The sequence below is a fragment of the Sus scrofa genome, chromosome 10 (genome assembly GCF_054392235.1).
Source record: "Sus scrofa isolate SSC_HxYL_T2T_F1_AM1 chromosome 10, Sscrofa_HxYL_maternal_Yorkshire_Landrace_v2.0, whole genome shotgun sequence".
Classification (NCBI taxonomy): Eukaryota; Metazoa; Chordata; class Mammalia; order Artiodactyla; family Suidae; genus Sus; species Sus scrofa.
In genome coordinates, this window is record NC_139392.1 from 76,894,128 (window position 1) to 76,907,574 (window position 13,447).

The 13,447-nt window shown below is 42.1% G+C and overlaps 1 long non-coding RNA gene across 3 annotated transcripts in view; it reads left to right on the plus strand.

Annotated features, from left to right (window-relative positions):
- The window catches only part of LOC102166141 (uncharacterized), a 123,829-nt gene that overhangs the window by 45,632 nt on the left and 64,750 nt on the right, over nucleotides 1-13,447 (plus strand). For all 3 annotated transcript variants that reach the window (XR_014818025.1, XR_014818023.1, XR_002336362.2), the window contains one exon: nucleotides 6,177-6,345. This is a non-coding gene — a long non-coding RNA (uncharacterized LOC102166141). The remainder of the gene's footprint in view (nucleotides 1-6,176; nucleotides 6,346-13,447) is intronic.

Genomic DNA, 13,447 nt, shown 5'->3' on the forward strand with positions numbered 1-13,447 from the left:
CACTTATGATAAAGCTGTAGTTAATAAGACACTGTGGTATTGCCTCAAGGATCGGTAGAGACCAATAGAAAAGAATAGAGTGCAAAATCAGACCTACACATGTGGTCACCTGATCTGTGACAAACATGCCAAAACAGTGGGAACAGGACAATCTTTTCAAGAAATGATACTGAGTCAGCTGGCTTACTCAGATGCACTTTCAGGAGGGAAGCATTCATTCTCCCTGAGAAAGCTGGATGACTGCTTCCTGCTCACAGCTCCATCTCTCTCTGGGAATTGCCCTTAGCCAAAGGAAGCTACTTCATCCATAATTATTCTCTTTCCATGATGGTATCCCACATCCAATGACTGGTAGATGCAAGGCTGCAAAGTTCTGGCCCTTGCATAGATTGGTCTCCAAAGGACCATTCCAGTGCAAGAGCGCCCCTTGGAGAGTTGGTGTTGTAGCTCAGCATGTTAAGAATCTGACATAGTGTCTGTGAGGATGCAAGTTCAATACCTGTCCTCACTCAGTGGGTTAAGCATCCAGTGTTAACTGCAAGCTGCAATGGTAGGTCACAGATGTGGTTCAGATCTGGAGTTGCTGTGGCTGTGGCATAGGCCTGCAGCTGCAACTCCCAATTCGACCCCCAGCCCAAATAAAGGAGGGATAGATCAAGCTTGGGGAGCTTCCAAGTGCCACAGGTGTGGCCATAAAAAGAAAAAAAAAAAGAGTGCCCCTTGGGAACAGCTTAGGTCACTAATGCAACTGCATCCTCACAGCTCAAGTCTCCCTCCTCCCAATCCTGCTTCATCCACCCCCTCCCAGATTGTACCTGGGGAGTTCATCCCAGTAAAATTCCTGCATAAAAACCTCAATGACTCAGATTCTGTTTCCTGGGGAACACAACCTGGAACACATTGGAAAAAATTAACTTTGCCACTGCCTCATACCTTACATACAATTAATTCTAGAGGAGAGTATATCTAAATATAAGTGGTAGAGGATGCAAAGAAATGGAAACATATTCCATGTTCCTGGGTTGGAAAAATTAATATTGTAAAAATGGCCATACTACCCAAAGCAATCTATAGATTCAATGCAATCCCTATCAAATTACCCATGACATTTTTCACAGAACTACAACAAACAATCCAAACATTTATATGAAACCACAAAAGACCCAGAATTTTCAAAGCAATCCTGAGGAACAAAAACCAAGCAGAAGACATAACTATCCCAGACTTCAGACAATATTACAAAGCTGCAGTAATCAAGACAGTATGGTACTGGTACCAAAACAGACATATAGACCAATGGAACCCAGAACCCAGAAATAAACCCAGACATCTATGGTCAATTAATCTTTGACAAAGGAGGCAAGAACATAAAATGGGAAAAAGACAGTCTCTTCAGTAAGTGGTGCTGGGAAAACTGGACAGCTGCATATAAATCATGAAACTAGAACACACCCTCATCTCATACACAAAAATCAACTCAAAATGGGTTAAAGACTTAAACATAAGACAAGACACCATCAAACTCCTGGAAGAGAACACAGGCAAAACATTCTCTGACATTTACCTTACAAATATTTTCTCAGGTCAGGCTCCCAAAACAACAGAAATAAAAGCAAAAATAAACCAATGGGACCTAATCAAAATGACAAGCTTTTGCACAGCAAAGGAAACCAAAAAGAAACCAAAAAACAACTTACTGAATGGGAGAAAATAGTTTCAAACGATGCAACTGACAAGGGCTTAATCTCTAAAATATATAAACAACTTATACAACAGCAAAAAAGCCAACAACCCAATTGAAAGATAGGCAAAAGACTGAATATACATTTCTCCAAAGAAGATATACAGATGGCCAACAAGCACATGAAAAAAATGCTCAACATCACTGATTTTAGAGAAATGCAGATCAAAACTACTATGAGGTACCTTCTCACACCAGTCAGAATGGCCATCATCAATAAGTCCACAAATAACAGCTGCTGGAGGGGGTGTGGAGAAAAGGGAACACTCTTACACTCTTGGTGGGAATGTAAGCTGGTACAACCACTATGGAAAACAGTATGGAGGTACCTTAGAAAACTATACATAGAACTACCATATGACTCAGCAATCCCACTCTTGGGCATATATCCAGACAAAACTCTCCCTGAAAAAGACACATGCTACCTCATGTTCATTGCAGCACTATTCACAATAGCCAGGACATGGAAAAAACCTAAATGTCTATCAACAGACAATTTGATTAAGACATGGTATGTACACACAATGGAATACTACTCAGCTATAGAAAAGAAAAAAATAATGCCATTTGCAGCAACATGGATGGAACTAGAGACTCTTATACTAAGTGAAGTAAGTCAGAAAAAGACAAATACCATATGATTTCACTTATATCTGGAATCTAATATAGAGCACAAATGAACCTTTCCACAGAAAAGAAACTCATGGACATGGAGAACAGACTTGTGGTTGCAAAGGGGGAGGGAGAGAGGGTGGGCGGGACTGGGAATTTGGGGTTAATAGATGCAAACTATAGCCTTTGGAATGGGTAAGCAATGGGATCCTGCTGTGTAGCACTGGGAGCTATGTCTAGTCACTTACACTAAAGCATGACGATGTGAGAAAAAAGAATGTGTACATGTGTATGTGACTGGGTCACCTTGCTGTTCAGCAGAAAATTGTCAGAACACTGTAAATTATCTATAATGGAAAAAATAAAAATCATTATATAAATAAATAAACAAGAGTGGTAAAACATAAAATTTCTGTAAGAGTTTCTAACATGACAGAGCCTCCACTACTTTGGAGTTAAGGAAAGTTTTCTTAAACAGGACACAAAAACAGTAACTATAAAGAAGATGACTGCGCATTCCCATGGTGGCCCAGTGGAAACCAATCTGACTGATATCCATGAGGATGCAGGTTCGATCCCTGGCCTCACTCAGTGAGTTAAGGATCCAGCGTTGCCATGAGCTGTGGTGTAGGTTGCAGTCAAGGCTCAGATCTGGCAATGCTGTGATCGTGGCATAGGCCAGTGGCTGCAGCTCCAATTTGACCCCTAGCCTGAGAACCTCCATATGCCATGGATGCGGCCCTAAAAAGACAGAAGAAAAAAGAAGATGACTGATAAATTGGACCACATTAAAATTAAGATCTTCTGTTTATCAAAGAGTTTACCATTTAGAATAAAAAGAACAAGCCAGGGAGTAGGAGAAGATCTGACAACACCTATAAGCTACAAAGTCCTTGTTTACGTGATATATAAAAACCAAAAAAAATCAATAAGTCGAACAACCCAATAGAAAAAAGGGCTTTAACAGGAACTTGCCCTCCATCACCTTGAAAACATATCAAACATATGAAAGGGAGATCAAACTTAATACTCAGGAAAATGCAGTAAAATCCTCATCTCAAACCCCCTGGAGTGGCAAGACTGACACCACAAGCGTTGGTAAAAATGTAGAGCACCTGGAATTCTCAGATACAGCTTGAGGAAACACGTATTGCACAGTTTAATAAAATTGAGCACATGCGTGTGTGTCGCTTTTAGCAATAACCCCAGCAGAACTGAGCAGACATGTATGCCAAAAGACTTACACATAAAGGTCATAGTAACATTTTTCACAACCAAAAAATTAGAATTATCCAAATGCTTGTTAACTTTTATAGACAATAAAGAGATAAATAAAGCAAGGAAAATAGAGTCAAAATAGATGAAGAGTCATCAGGAAATGCCTGTAAAGCAATCAAATTATGCTGAGGCGTAGGATCTAGAAATTAGGACAGCCTTGAGAAAGGGAATGGTAGGGGGACATACACTTAACCTTTTAGATATGGTGTCTCAAACAATTAGGGAATTATTAATACTTATTCGTAGAAATTAATATAATTAATTCCTTTCCTCTAACCAGAGTATTAAACACACACAGTTAATAAGTAAAAATTCCCTTGTGGTGTAGTGTATAAGGATCTGGTGTTGTCACTGCAGCAGCTCAGGTCACTGCTGTGGCACAGGTAACTTCCACGTGCTGAGGGTGCAGCCAAAAGAAAAAAAAAAAAAGAAAGAAATGAGCCAGATACCAACAAAGTGGTGTATCCCTGTAGTGAGGTGCTCCCTGTCAGGTCTCTGTGCCACTGAGTGGTCAAATGCAGTAGCAGCATATCACACCACTGGCACCCCTACCAGCCGTCTGGTAGTGGGTAGGCAGCTTTCCTGGATGCAGGCCCATAATAGTTGATTTTGTGTGTGAACTTGGCTGAAACATGGTGTCCAGATATTTGGTCAAATATTGTTCTAGATGTTTCTGTGAAGGTGTTTTTTGAATAAGATTAATATTTAATTAATGGACTTGGAGCAAAGTAGATTGCCCTCCACAGCGTGAATGGACCTCATCCCATCAGTTGGGGTCTCAACAGAACAAAAACAGACACCACACCATCCCCACCCATGTCTTTCTCCCCCAGCAAGAAGGAATTCTGCCAGCACACTGCCTTTGGACTTGAATTTTGACTCTTCTCTGAGTCTCTAACCTGCCAGCCTGCTCCATCAGATTTTAGACTCACAAAGCCTCATACAATCATGTGAACCAGTTCCTTGAAATCAGTCTCTCTCTCTCTATTCCTCTCTCTCTCTCTCTCCACACACACATACATACACCTGAAACACACCACACACACACACACATACACACACACACACACACACACACACACACACATCCCCTCTTGTTTTTCAGAGAAGTCTGAGTGATGCAAAGCCTAACATGTGGGAAGACAGTTCCCACCACGATGAGCCTGGCATGGATGTTACTGGCTTCACTGCCTTCCTAGTCCTAAGTGAAGCCGACCATGTGAGTCCCTCTGTCCTGAAATTCACAGTCCCAAACACACCCTTTCCTCCTCATGTTTCCTACTACACCATTTCTTCCATGTCTTTACATGGACCAGACAAAGCTGTCTCATTTGGGGAAGAGTTGTGTATCTGTGCCAAGTGCTGGTCCCCTGTCTTGCTTATGTGTCTGCCCTGACGCCCGGGTCTGCCCTGAGCAGGCTTGTCTGATCTTGAGTGTCCCCTGGCACTCCAGTCTCTTGGGATCCTTTTCGTTCTTTGAATTTTTATTTAACAGAGTGAAACTCTCTATAAACTAAACCTTTTTCTTTCATGTCAAAACCATCTCAGATTTCAGGGTTTTGTTGTGGTTTGTTTTGTTTTGTTTTGTTTTATTGGTTTTTTGTTTTTTTGGTTTTTTTTCTTTTTCTTTACTGGAACTGCAGTCCCCAAGGTCAGGTTGCTCAGCTGTGCTACTGAATAAGACTGATATTCTAAGGTTACAGCTTCTTCCCTCTGGCTAGCTCTAAGGAATCCTTTCTGGCCTTATGGTTGATTCACTATCTGATCATTCTTCAGCTTAGAATCACCCAAGGGCTTGTAAAAACCTAGTCCTCTGGGCCTCACTCCCAGAGTTTTTGACTCACCAGGTCTGGGGTTGAGCCTAGGAGTTTGCATTTCTAACAAGTTTCCAGGTGAGGCTGAGGCTCTGGGTCCAGAGACCACATGGTGAGAACCACTGCTCTGGCTCTGGTTCTTTAAATGCTACCTATGGTGCTTGTTCTTCCATTAACTCCGTTTAGTCCCTACATCTTTTATAGATGTTATCTCTGCTGGCTCAGGATGAAACTCAGGAAGGGCTTGGAAGCTCTCACACAGGCTTCATCTGCAGGGATAGACCAAAAATAGTGGGAATTTAATTCAACACCACAACTAGTCCTAGTGTGGCTAGTGTGTTAGAAAGCACTGGTTGGGAGGGTGAGAGTTAGAGAGAAAAATAAGTTTCTATTCTCAAGAAACTTAACATCTATTAAAGGGAAAGCCCAGCATAGCACTAACTATACTATAAAGGAAAGTATATTATAAGAAACATTAAAGGGCTATGGGACTCTAGCCAACACTGTTGGTGTCCCAAGCATATTCCCTAGGCCTACCCCAGAAGTCAGGGGCAGGACTCACTGTCAGGGTCCTGAAAATGCAAGGTCAGCTAGTCCACACCACTGACTGAGCAACTCCTTAAATTTTGCCCCCTAGAGGTCTCCCTGTTCTCCTCCTAGCCTTGGCCGTGCCAGAGGTCACCAGAGAGTTCCAATGTGTCTGATGGATTCCAGGTTTTCTCTCCATACAGGTAGTCTCTACCGAAGGAGTTGGCCAGGCATGTCTGAACCACACAAACAGCTGGTGATGGAGCCAAGGGCTCATGAAATCGCAATGCAAAGTATATGGAGTAAGAAGAGCATCAGGCCTGAGGCTGATATCTGAGAAATGACAACATTCAAGGAATGCAATTCAGAGAGGTAAGTAGAAAGAATATCAAGTGCAATTTGAGATCTGCTTTGATGCTTGAATGATGTATGTAGACATAGGTCTTGCCTTTGGGAAGCCTCCAGGCTAGTAGGGCAAACAAGGTCCATGCTTGAAAAGATAAATATTCTGGCACCAAGTACCAAGTCAGTGTTAAGGAGACCATAAAGGGAGTTCCCATTGTGGCTCAGCAGTTAACGAACCCAACGAGGATCCATGAGGATGCAATTTTGATCCCTGGCCTTGCTCAGTGGGTTAAGGATCTGGCATTGCCCTGACCTGTGGTGTAGGTCACAGACATGGCTCAGATCTGGCATTTCTGTGGCTGTGGTATAGGCTGGCAGCTGTAGATCCAGTTGGACCCCTAGCTTGGGAACCTCAGTATGCCGAAAGGAGATTGTGTAACAAAGAGGGATAAGCTGAGGCTTGCCTTAACTTGATCCTTGGGTTTTCCATTTAAAAGTGTTACAGGGATATTGATTGCTTAGTGTTTTTATGAAAATTATGTAAAATAATTAAACTCCTAAGCACAGTTACTGGCTCATTGTAACTGCCCAGTAAATTGTTTTTATTATAATGTCTGTTGTGATGCTGTTGCTGATAATGATGAGTAGTGTAGACCAAAGAGAGAGAGTTGTGGACTGTGTTGGGGATGGTGAGTGACGGATGGTGAGTAGTTGGAAGGGTCAAAATGTAGAGCAGGATTCACCTACATCCAGGGCAAAGACACCTGAACAGGGAGAGAGGTCAGGGACTGTTAAAGGTTGGGGATGAATCAAAAGATCCGTTTGTTTAGAGTGTGCGCAGCCTGAGGGGGAGGCGTTAAGAGTGGATAGTTTAAAAAAAAAAAAAAAAAAAAAGAGTTTTGTAATTATATATGGTGAAAGATGTTAACTAGACTTATTATGGTGATCATCTCTTAATATATACAAATACTGAATTATTATGTGGTACACCTGAAATCAATATAAATTATATGTAAGTTATATCTAAATTTTTGTTTTAAAAAAAGGAGTAGATAGTGGCCACACTGTGAATCTTGGGATAGGAAGTTTGGGCTTTGCCCTAGAGTTAATCCATAACCTCTGAAGATTTATGACCCAAAATAACATAAATAAAAACATTTTTTTAGTGAGATTAACTTATAAATTGAAAGTGGTAGTAGGAAAAATGATGCCAGGTAGCTCAGTACCTCAGATATGAGGTGATGCTATGTTAGTAGTGGAAATGGAAAGGAAGAGAACATTCAAGATATATTCAAAAGAAAAGAGTCCATTCAAAAGAGAAGAAAAGGGTGTTCAGTTTGGATATGAAGGCACGGATGGAAGATGGCATCGCTTTTCTTCGTACTTGGATTTTGAAGTCGGGTTTCTTAGGAAATGATTGTATTGCTACTCTGCTTGGGCTTCCGTAACAGAAAACGAGACTGGATGGCTTAAACACAGACCCTTATTTTCTCACAGTTCTGAAATCCAAAAATTCAAAATCAAGCTGCCGTCCTGAATGGTTTCTGGTGAGGCTTTTGTCCCTGGCTTACAAGGGTCTGCCTTCTCACTAAGTCCTCACATGGTCTCTCCCCTGGGGATGTGCCGAAAGAGAGATCTCTTCCTCTTCTTATAAGGACACCAGCCCTATTGGATTAGAATCACATTCTGTGATCTCATTTAATCGTGATAATCTCTGTAAAGCCTTTGTCTTCAAATACAGTCACATCGGGAAGGGAGGATTAGGGCTTCATCATACGAACTTGGGGCAGGCGGTGGGAGGGGGGAACCCAGTTCAGCCCATAACAGTGGTGTTACGTGCTACTATGGGACAAAGGATCCATGAAGTTTGAGCTAACAGAGAGGAAGATAATTTTGGCTTTAGACATGGTTGGTTAATCTGTAGTGCCAGCCAGCAGAACGGTCTGCAATAATAAAAATGTTCTATATCAGCATTGTCTGTTATGGACTGTCACATGCACTTGTGACGACTGAGCGTTTAATGTGGCTAATGAGACTGAGGAGTTGAATTTTTAATTATGTATACTTTAAATTTAAGCTATATTGGATAGCACAAGTTGTAACTAAGGAATCCTAGGCAGAATAAAGCAGTTTCATCAATACTTAGGTATCTAGGGCATCTCCTAGGCCTTAAAGTCTTATACAATAGATATTCAACTTCAAACCACCTGTTGTCAGCCAAGGAAAGTCTGAAGCTTTTGGAGTTCCTGTCGTGGCTCAGTGGTTAACAAAGTGGATCACGGACTAGGATCTATGAGGATGCTGGTTCAAACCTGGCCTCGCTCAGTGGGTTGAAGATCTGACAATGCCATTGAGCTGTGGTGTAGGTCACAGACACAGCTTGAATTGTGCATTGCTGTGGCTATAGTGTAGGCCAGTGGCTACAGCTCTGGCTCGACCCCTAGCCTGGGAACCTCCATATGCCGAGGGTATGGCCCTAAATAGACAAAAGACACACACACACACACACACACACACACACACACACACACACAAATTAGTCTGAAGCTCTGAAAAGATATATGACCGTTCCAGGTTAGCTCAGCCAGTTAGTTACAGATCCTCCATTAGGGCTTACGTTTTTTTATGGCAGCAACCAAGAAATCAGAACTATCTGACAGACAGCTGAAGATATACAACTATTTGTTAAGGACTGAGAGCAGCACTTTGGAGTCATCCCATGGATGTGACAGTTGCAGCCATGAAGCTCTGGATATAATCTAGAAAGCAGAGAATAGGGGACTCTGTGTCAAGCCTTGATAAATAAATACTCACACCCGAACAGAAGGAAAATAAAAACAAATCATCAAAGGAAGTAGATTTTCATCCTCTAAATTTATACCAGCAATTAGGTAGCCCCATGTCACCCCCACCTTAACATATTCCGAACTCCTCTCAGAGAGGAGGGCGCAGGTAAAGAGCAAGAGCCCCTGCTGCCCCCATCGCCACCACGCATTAGCTGGCTGCCCACAGCAAGGCATTCACCCTCCCCATACTTGTCTCCTCCTTTGTGAAACGGGGATAATGACCAGACTTCTTTTGGGGGCTGTGAGAAGATTAACCGAGACAGCGTGTAAAGTACCAGCAATGCCCTGGCGCATGATACGCATTCTTTACATTTTAGATAAAAAAAATAAAACATGTCTTGTTCCCTTTCCTGCATCCCTGATCTGGCCAATAGCCTTGCCCTTCATCTAGCCAGTCTTTCTGGAAACCTAAGTCATCTTTGGTTCCTTCGTATTCCTTGTTCCCCACCTCCAGTAATTCACCCAGTGCTAGTGATTCTAGGTCCACAGTCTCTCACATATAATCACCTCTCTGTATGCCCTCCACTCCTGCTCTCACTCATGTCCTCAGCACTTCCTGTCAAAAGCACCTCCACTTCCAATCTATTTGCTCTACCCATCCATTCCCTATGCCAGGGTGCAGTTTGTAAACCCTGGGGTCTCCCGGGTGGCGTTTGTAAACCCTAGGTCGTTTTGTATCCTTTTCCTGGTAGTTTCTTTTTGCAGACAAGGTTAAGTTGACCTTCCTAGGCACGGCGTTCAAGGCCCTTCATAGCCAACCTCCAACTTACCTCTGTTTTCATATTTCACCTTTCATGCTGAACCAAGAATATATAAATGGGAATCACTGCATTTTAAAAATTCAAATGAATAATTGTCTTATGGCTCTCTGTGGACCTGGGAGGAGGAAGCAGAGTTTTGGGGGTTTTTTTACTTTTTTTTTTTTTTTTTTTTGTCTTTTCAGGGCCAAACCCATGGCATATAGAAGTTCCCAGGCTAGTGGTGAAATCGGAGCTGTAGCTGCTGGCCTGAGTGAGGCCCAGGATCGAACCTGTGTCCTCATGGATACTAGTCAGGTTCATTACTGCTGAGCCACAATGGAAACTCCAAGTTTTTGGGGTTTTTTAATATGACTAGTGGGGAAAGTGCAAAATTCCCTATTAAACCTTGTGGAGAGATTGCTTACCAGCACCTCCGGTAATCAGAATTATGTGTCCTCACTTGCCCAGGACAATCTTGTTTACAGCTGTTGATCTTGTATAATTTTTAGGATCACCCCACCCCAACTTCACTCTCAAAAGTGTCCTAGTTTGAGCAAAGTTATGTTGTCACCCAAAACCCACCTTGCCAAAATGTCAGTCCGAAGAAATGAAGGGCAACAATGGACATTTGTCCCCACCCACCCATCTTCTTTGGCAGCTGGCCTTGGAGTCAGTCTTCACTTCTGTCCGCATCTCCTACTTCCTTCTGGAACCACTTCAGGGCTGCTTAGTCCTTGCAGAAGCATCTCTTCCAAGGTATTGCTTCAGACCTCCCCAACCTCTTTATTAAAAATCACCTTATGGCCCTGTTCTCTGAACCCACTTGATGCGAAAAACTAATAGCTCAAAAGTAGCTAAATGTGCCACCTTCCCAGAGAGCATTTATGAATTTTAAAAAGACCTTAAGAGCCCTGACCAAAGGAATGACTAATGGAGGAATTTTAGAACTGTGTAGGTGTCAGCAGTGTCATTAAAGCGATGCATCAGAGGCCAGGGGTGGCATGGGGGACCAGAGGGACCAGAGATGACGCGAGCCATTGCTCACACCCATGACCCATAGAATAAGGAGAAAGAGATGTGGGGGGGCATGGGGAGCACAAAAGTAATGAATGATTCTGTAAACTAAGAGAAATGTGAAAATTAAAAAAAGGAATGACTCAGGGAAATTACTGCTAGGGACTCTCTGGGCACGCATTTGGAAATTGAACATGAGGGGGAAATTGTCAGAAGCAGAGGATACGCAAGCTATTACAAAGAACCAGCAGTGTTCCAACCAAGCCAAGCCAGGCAGGCACAGGGAGGATGACAGGGGGTCCTGTTCTTTGGTGCCTCTGCGGCTCCCCTGTGTCTGTTCAGCACTGAGGAATGCTCCAGCATGAGCTTCCTGAACAATGCTGGTCAGGAGAAGAGATAGGAAGAAACTTTCTCAAATGGAAAAATAAAGAGCTGGCTTTAGTCGAGAGAGTATTTAAAAAGTCTTCAGAAAGGGAGATGGGAAGACTTTACAAAATTAAGACAAGAGAGCAGGAATTCCTGTTGTGGCTCAGCGGGTTAAGAATCTGACTAGTATCCATGAGGATGTGGGTTTGATCCCTGGCCTCGCTCAGTGGATTAAGGATCCAGCATTGCTGTGAGCTTGGTGTAGGTGGCTCAGATTCGACCCCTAGCTTGGGAACTTCCATATGCCCTAAAAATAAAAAATTTATAAAAATTTAAAAAGGCAAGAGAGCAAAGGCATTTCAGAGTCTAGACTTGAAGGTAAGCTATATCAGCACCTAGACAATATTTCTTTTTGCTCGCTGTCATCTCCTCATACATAGCCAGTGCCTGCACATATTATGTGTACAAGAAAAACCTATTGAATAAATGAATGAATGTTTGGATATTCATATTGGAAAGATGAATGAATAAACATCAGAATTCATCCTAACCTGATCTCCTAGAAATCTTCCAGATTAAATACTGCTCAAAATTGGTAAAAAAAAAAAAAAAAAAAAAAACTAATAGGAATGCTCTAGATTTTTTGTGGTCTGTTGTCGAATAGCTTTAATCACCCAAGAGTATATATACCCAATACTCAATATACATTTATTCATCACTGATTATGTAATATAGAGGTTAAGATCACAGGCTCTGGGGTCAGTGACCTGGTCAAATACTTGCTTTGTGAACACCAGGAGGTTAATAAACAGTTCTGTGATTTAGTTTATTCATCAGATAATAGGAATTTTAATAATATGTAGTTTAAAATTTGTTGGGAGAATTAAGTTAATAGAAATAAATCATAGAAACTGGCACATGGCCACAGTGTATGGGATCAAAAAATGTTGACTATTATCATCATTACTATTAATTTTTATATCTTAAGCCCTTGCCCTCTAGACTATGGAAGACACAATGATAAATTAGGCAGGAATTGCCCTACGAGAGCCTGTAGTTAAGCAGACAAGATAAAGAATTTAATAGTAGAATGAGCAAAGATGTAATGAGAGCTAAGAGAATTCAGGGAGGGCGCAAGGTGCATCAGGGTGGATTCTTTTCTGGGCATCAGATCAAAGACAAACTCTGATGTTGTTTAAAGAGCAAGATATATCTTGTTTACATTGTAATGATCTCAGATAGATACTCTTAACCAAACTCAACAAACTCTTCACCAACCCAGGTAGCAGCTCCAACTCACTCGGGATGTAGTAACAGAAAGGGGGAGCCACAGCTTTTTGCATGTTTTGAAGGGATTCCACCCAAAGACACCTCCATGCCAATTCTCCTGAAGGCCAGCTGACCAGTGCACATAAACATCAGACTCAAAACACTTCCAGCTGGCCAGTCATCGTTCATTTTTCCACAGAAAATACTCTTCTCATTTTTTGCAGAGAGTCTTAATCAATGGGCCTTCCCTGAACCTTTGTTATTCTGCTGTTCAGCCTGATAAAAATGAGAGACCACTCTTCCTCCTGCTTAACTATGGCAGTTCTCTGCTGAGATAAGATTATACCAGAGAAGATGATTGGTACTTAGTAAAACACCTTGCCCAACTTGGTATTAATCATGACTGAGTTATTTTATGAACTCCTTAGAGATCTGTCACCTCCCACACCCCAAGAGGCATCCTTGTATATACATTTTCTCTTTCAGCATAACAATCATCGGCAATCAACAAAGGGCCATTTCCATGGACTGTTGCTTGCAGGCAGACAGTCTCACCAGTATTCCCCACCACCACCATCACCTCCACCCCTGCCCCTCACACATCCCTCCCTCATTCCAGAAAGGCCTATTTATCAGACTCTCCATAAGAGTACTGCACCTTGGTCTTTGAAGTGAAATGACAGAGTAGCACAGCTGGTGGACAGAAAGCAAAGTCGGTCACATCCAAACACAGTACAACTTAGATTTTAAGGAGCCCTAATTCGTAATATCCCAAATAATGCAGTTCAAAACTGTTAAGTGACCAGGTAAGGTTTGTGGTTACAAATTCAAAGTCAATTTATTCCACAAGTATTTGACTCTCTGCTCTGGGCCAGACCCTGTGCCAGTTGCTGG